This window comes from Emydura macquarii, unplaced genomic scaffold, assembly GCF_026122565.2.
Source record: "Emydura macquarii macquarii isolate MOO-44397 ecotype Brisbane River unplaced genomic scaffold, CSIRO-AGI_Emac_v2 contig_1146, whole genome shotgun sequence".
In the NCBI taxonomy this organism is placed as follows: Eukaryota; Metazoa; Chordata; order Testudines; family Chelidae; genus Emydura; species Emydura macquarii.
The window spans coordinates 76,673-84,041 of NW_027131283.1; positions in this window are offsets into that span (position 1 = coordinate 76,673).

Genomic DNA, 7,369 nt, shown 5'->3' on the forward strand with positions numbered 1-7,369 from the left:
GGAAGAATGACTTCTCATATCTTGCTTCCAACACTCCTACTAATACATCCCAGAATGATTGCTTTTTTTGCAACAGTGTTATGCTGTTGACTCATATTTAGCTTATGATCCACTATGACCCCCAGATCCCTTTCCACAATACTCCTTCCTAGGGAGTCATTTCCCATTTTGTATATGTACAACTGATTGTTACTTCCTAAGTGGAGTATTTTGCATTTGTCCTTATTGAATTTTATCCTATTTACTTCAGACCATTTCTTCACTTTGTCCAGATCATTTTGAATTTTAATCATATGTCCAAAGCACCTTGGTATCATCTGCAAACTTTATAAGTGTACTCTCTATGCCATTATCTAAATCATTGATGAAGACATTGAACAGAACCAGACCCAGAACTGATCCCTGCAAGACCCCACTCGATATGCCCTTCCAGCTTGACTGTGAACCACTGATAACTATTCCAACCAGTTATGCAACCATCTTATAGAAGCTCCATCTAGGTTGTATTTCCCTAGTTTGTTGACAAGGTCATGCAAGACAGTATCAAAAGCCTTACTTAAGTCATGGTATACCATATCTACTACTTCCCCACTATCCACAAGGCTTGTTACCCTGTCAAAGAAAGCTATCAGGTTGGTTTGACAGGTTTTGTTGTTGAAAAATCCATGCTGTCTGTTATTTACAACCGTGTAATTTAATTGGTGTTGACAAATTGATTGCTTAATTATTTGCTCCATTATCTGTCTGGGTACTGAAGTTAAACTGACTGGTCTGTAATTTCATGGGTCGTCTTTATATAGATTATAACCTTTTTACAGATTGGCACTATATTTGCCCTTTTCCAGTCCTCTGGAATCTCTCCTGTCTTCAATGATTTTTTTTAACGTAATCACTAGTGGTTCAAATATTTCCTCAGTCAGCTCCTTCAATATTCTTGGATGTATTTCATCAGACGCTGGTGACTTGAAGACATCTAACTTGTCTTAAGCAATTTTTAACTTTTTCTTTCCCTATTTGAGCCTCATCTCCTACCTCATTTTCACTGACATTCAGTATGTTAGACATCTAATCACTATTAACCTTTTTGGTGAAAACTGAAACAAAAAAGTCATTTAACACTTCTGCCATTTCCTTCTTTTCTATTATTGTTTTTTCCCCCTCAGTGAGTAATGGGCCTACCCTGTCCTTGGTCTTCCACTTGCTTCTAATGTATTTGTAAAATGTTTTCTTTTTATCCTTTATGTCGCTTGCTAGCTTAATCTCACTTTGTGGCTTGACCTTTCTAATTTTGTCCCTACATACTTGCGTTATTTGTATATATACATCCTTTGTAATTTGACCTCGTTTAAACTTTTTGGAGGACTCTTTTTTGAGTTTCAGATCATTGAAGATCTCCTAGTTAAGCCAGGGTGGTCTCTTGCTATACATCCTATCTTTCCTACACAGTTGAATAGTTTGCTCTTGTGCCCTTAATAATGTCTTTTTGAAAATCTGCCAACTCTCTTGAACTGTTTTTCCCCTTACACTTGCTTCCCATTGGATCTTACCTACCAACTTCCTGAACATACCAACATAGAACTGAGAACATGAGCTCTAGTACACATCAAAGACCAAATTCTGTCTTCAGCTGCAGCAGTTTAACCCTATTTAAGTCAATGGGAGCTGCATCAGATAACCGATGACAGAATTACATATAAATTAAATTAATTATTAGCTACAGTTAGGTATTATGATCCAATAGTGCTAGTCTTACTCATGTGAATGTTCCATGTGACTTCCAGCCCACATTTGCAACTCTTTATTTACTTCTCAGGTGATTATTTGACCTTTTCTTGTCAGCCTTGAGAACCATGTTTTGGCATGTTAATTGCCCTGACAAATTAGGTCTGCTTTTGAAGGCATAGATTTATTATTTATTCTTAAGTTTAATACTATCTTGCACCAAAATGGAATCACAAATCAGACTAAGGCCCATTAAAGTCATTAGGACTATTATAATCACCTCTTAAAAATCAGGCTGTTTTTATTGATGTACTAAATTACAGATTTAGGTGCCTAAATCTAGGAATTCAGGTTGGAAAATGTTAGTATTTGGCCCTAGTCCTCCAACTTGCACCTTGTTCTTAAATGGTTTCAGTAGCAGAGTCATATTCAAGAAGAACAGCTTTTTTATTCAGTCACTTTGCTGCCATGATAATTCAAATCCATTTTCTCAATTGACCATGTCTTATATATTTGACAGTACCGAGGTACATTTGAATCTGTTTTTACTTGATAAACTCTTCAAAGCTGTTGGTTATACCTTTTGGGTTTTGTGTTGGAAAGAATAGCATAAGCTGGCCTACTGTATTAAAAGCTTAACCAAAAACTTTACTCCTCTACAGCCTGCAAGACTCAATACAAATTTCCAAGCAGCTTAGTGAGTTTCTTTTTTCTAGGTTCTATTCTATTCTGGTTCTTATACCACCAGTGGTATCTGAGTGTCTTTCAGCAGTGCAGTAAGCCACATAACTAACACGTGTTACATGTAGTTTGTTCTCTGTCTCTCATCCTTTCCCCAGGAATACATACCGTTTGTCTTGATTTGTAATAGATATCTGATAAAACCTGTCTGCCTTCCTATTTTAGCTATGGTCTTACATTGAATTGTATGCTGAAGAAGTATGAAATAACTAAAAGTAGCTTGATTCAAAATATATGCTGCTGTGTATTCTGACACAATACACAGTTGTAAACACTGAGAACTTAAGTCTCTAGCTTTACTGATATTGAGTAGTGTGACAGGTATGGCAATTTCCTGCCCTATTCTAGACAAACCTTACTGAATTAAGTCAAACCTGACTGAACTAAGTTTAATATCTTTGGAGTCCATTGTATTAAGTTAATGGTCTATGTATCTTTGTGGGTCAAGGATTTATGTATTTCCATGAGGAAGAGTAGATAGAGTTCATCCAGGAACTGAGAACAGTGTGCGTTGTTAAGGCAAATTCACTGATAAGAATAACCATACAGGGCCAGACCAATGATCCATCTAGCCCAGTATCCTGTTTTCTGACAGTGGCTGATGCCAGATGCTTCAGAGGGAATGAACAGAACAGAGCAATTTTGAGTGCTCCATCCCTTGTTATACAGGCCCAGCTTCTGGCAGTTGGAGGTTTAGGGACACCTAGGGCATGGGGTTGCATCCCTGGTTGCATCTTGGCTAATCACCATTGATAGACCTGTCCTCCATGAACTTATCTAATTCTTTTTTGAACCTAGTTACACTTTTCGCCTTCACAACATCCCATGAGTTTCACAGTTTGCCTGTGTGTTGTATGAAGAAGTACTTCCTTTTGTTTGTTTTAAACCTGCTACCTGTTAATTTAATTAATTTAGTTCTCATTTTATGTGAAGGGATAAATAATACTTCCCTTCCATTCATGATTTTATAGACCTCTATTATGTCCTCCCTTAGTCGTCTCTTTTCCAAGCTGAACAGTCCCAGTCTTCTTAATCTCTTCTTTTATGGAAGCTGTTCCATATACTTGATAATTTTTGTTGCCCTTCTCTGTTGTAACACCTTCATGGAAGCACGACCACCTGGAGAGTCTTGAATATATTAGTTCAGACTGGATTCTTTAGAGACCAATGGATAAAGAAAGAATTTTCAGATAAATAGCATGAGTTAAACTGACTCATAGCCTTCTTACTGATCCAACAAATGGACAGGACTTTCTGTCTAAGGTGGAGCCGCAATCCTTCCTGGAAAGGTTGGAGAGATTTGTCCTAGTCTGTGATTAATCTGAGCTGAAGTTGTGATGAATTTGTGACCACAGGAAAAACCCGTGTGCGGTTTGAAGGACTAATCACCAACCTGGAATCGGGGTGATCTCTGGTAAGCTTATTAGAATGTATGTACGTTCTTCTGTTGTTTTAATGTTTTCTCTGTAATACTTTTACCTTAAGAATGAAAGTGCTTGCTCAGAAAGAATTGTGTGGTAGTTTAACAGATGAATACAAATTATGGGCAAAAACACCACATCACCCAAGGCAAATACTTTTCACAAAGCAATCACCCCATATCTGTTCCAGAGGGGTAGCCGTGTTACTCTGTATACAGCAAAAACAACGAGAGTTCTGTGGCACTTTAAAGACTAACCAATTTAATATTTGTAGACATAAGCTTTCGAGAGACTTCAGCTCTTCTTCAGATGCAGTAATACAGAAAATAGGTAACACAGAGGCATCTTATAGATATCCAGGTGCATTGAGAGCAATGGGGGAGGTGGAGTCCGGTACTTAAGACCTAATTATGACCCCATATCTGACTTCTCAATCCTTGTTCTCAAAGGAAATTGTGTAAAGGTCCCTTCTTGTCTTAGAATCTATGAACATATAATATCTTCAAAAGATGAGCTTGGAACTTAAGTTAATAACTCTGTTGCACACTAAAAATCATTAGCAGACTGTGATTGGGTGGACTAGGCGTAAAGGTCTCCTGCTGGAGGCCTAAGGCTCCTGCCACACCCATGCCATGAAAAGATTAGTAGAGAAATCCTCCAAGCTGCATGGAGAGTTTAGGTGGGATGCAGCCAATCAGGGGGAGGCTGCAAGGGTCTAGCCAATCAGAGAGTTGCAGGTTAGTATAAAAGGAGATGCAGTGCATACCAGAGTCAATTGCTGCTTGAATCCTGAGGAGTAAATATGGTGCTTCTAGCAGGCTGAAGGTCTTGTGTAGGATGCATGGTCTCAGAAGGGTTCTGGATTAGGGACCTTCTGTGCCGTATGATTACATTTATGTCCTGTAATGTCAGAGCTCCTACCTACCAGGAATTTTCTGCTGGAGTTTCCTTCTCCCATATTTCAAATAATTTTCAAACAATGAATCCAAAAACTGTTGTCCTACACAATCTCGGAGACCGATAGAACTACCTGAAGGATGCACACTATTTCATGCAATATAAACTGCAAATATTCAACATCATCTTTGTGGGGATGTTCCCCAAGTGGGGTTGTCATTTATAATATTTTGCATACCTATTTAAAGATTTGGATGCTGGAGGAACCCTGGAGAGCAGTGACATGCTGCCTACATCCCCGCTTGCCCCAGAATAGAAATATTTTACACACACAAAAGTTGTCTCTTAAACCTTAAGAATAATTTATATTTAATCCACAAGTGTACATTTGGGCAATATTAGTACAATGATTAAAACTAAAATATATTGTCTGAGTGTCACTGTGCCACATGTAGCTTGATTAAATTTTGAATACTCAGAACAAATTACAAATTCTGGTTGTGCATGGATCTCCTCTGCAAACATTCAGATGTCTTACTTTGTATGCCATTTTATGAAACTTCACTCAGTTCAGATGGGAAATCATTGGGAGTGTGCTATTTAGATTGCTGTTGGTATTGACTGTATTGTGTTGCTCTGAAAAGCCTCACAAACCCATGGTGATGTTTTTCCTTTTAGTGATTCTGATAGGTGTTGATTGACAGCACAGGAGAACAAAGACTCTATTGCTCTACAGAGCACGCACAGCATAGGCAGTTGCAATGCACACTTACTTATCCATCAGTTTGAAAACCCAGTTCTGAAGGGAGCTACTTCTGAAGGAGAGAACATTTCAGTCTCTGTAATCATTCATCCTGGGACTCCCTGCTGAGACATGGCATCATAATTAATATAACATTATATGCATTGTGCACTATAAAGATCCAGAGTGTTACTATTTACTTCAGTGGGAACAGGATCAGGTCCATAATGCCTCCGAGAGCATATTGCAGAAAAAGTCTAATTAGGGCTTGATTTATCTTATTTATTTTTGTCATCTGAGCATCTTGAAACCTTTCAGACAGAACATTCTAATTTAACCATCAAAGTCTTTCTCTAAACTTATTATCACAACTTTGAATAAAACAAAGTACTTGTGGTGCAGAACTACACAGAAGCTGCAGTACAGCTTTAATAGATCCTAACAGAGGGAGCAGTGTTTTATTTACAGTGTTTTGTACACATTTAGAAAGCAAATAATTTGAAGACAGAGCTATAATCAATACCTGCCATGCTACTAATGAAATTATAAAATGTCTTCTTCAAGGAAGTATTCTGAAATGATAAAGTCTCGTTGGATAAACTACACCAAACTTATTTATCACTGGCGGGAAATACACATATAACCCACTGGTCAGTGTGCTTTACAGTTCCCACTCTGTGCCGGTCCCCAGAGGATATGAGTTGTTACAGCCCCACCTAACTGGGTTTGTCTCTTCAGCTTAAGTTGTAGCAGCTCATTCTTTTAAACTCTGGAGGTCTCTGATTCAATACCCAGAGTGCTGGCCAAGAAAGTAGCACACTTTCTCTCTTTCTCAAACACACACACACACACACACACACACAATGTTTCAGTAACAAGCAACAACGGCAGTAACAAGAGCCATTGCATTTCCTGTTACAAATTACTTCTGTAGGTATAGACAGATTTTTCCTTCAGATCCATATATTCTGTCTTCAAAGTTTTTGAAGTAATACTGGAAGTAATACCAAATCTCTGACTGGATCTAAGGCTTCATTTTCAGAGTAATTTAAAATTAAATAGGGCTGTAAAGATTTCCCCCTCCATTTCATTAGGCTATTTTCTCTTTACTATCAATTGCTTGTTTTAGTGGAGTGGAATACCTTAGATAAACCCAGAAACTTTGGGTGGGTAACAAAAATAAATAAATAAAAATGAAAAAAAGTTTGTATTCCTTTAACTTGTATTAATGTAAAATTTTCCATTAAATGGTAAATAAAGGAATAAACATTTACTTCACACAAATGTACTTGATATATATCAATTTGACTTTTCAGCTACTGAAAATTAGAACCAGAGGGCCTGGAAAAAAAGATAGGAAAAATACTGAGTTGTAAACTATTTTAATAGTTTCCTAGATTATTCTATTGATCAAGCATGACTTTGTTTTCAGTATTACCAAAATAAAAATTATTTCCCTTTCAGCCAAGTTATATAATCATGGTCTCAGCAGCTTAACTGTATTGTAACCATTAAGATCACCATAATATAGTGAAACAATACAGTTAAGCTGCTGGCAACACTTGGAAGCATCATGCCCAGTTCTTCCCCAGTGAAGTCAATGGATGTTTTGCCATTGACTCTAGCTGGAGCAAGTCTGAGCTGTTAAAGGAGTGAGTACTCTTTTTAAGGTCGCCTTGGAAGTGGTGGTTTTGAAAACAAGAAACAAAGATCCCCGAAAGACACAGCTCTTTGTCAAAATGTATGTTTAATATTTTCCAATGTACATTTAATATAAATATCAGTGCATTCATTTCATAGTTTGTAAGCACATGTACAAAGCTGAATTTGAAAGCATTTCTCTCCC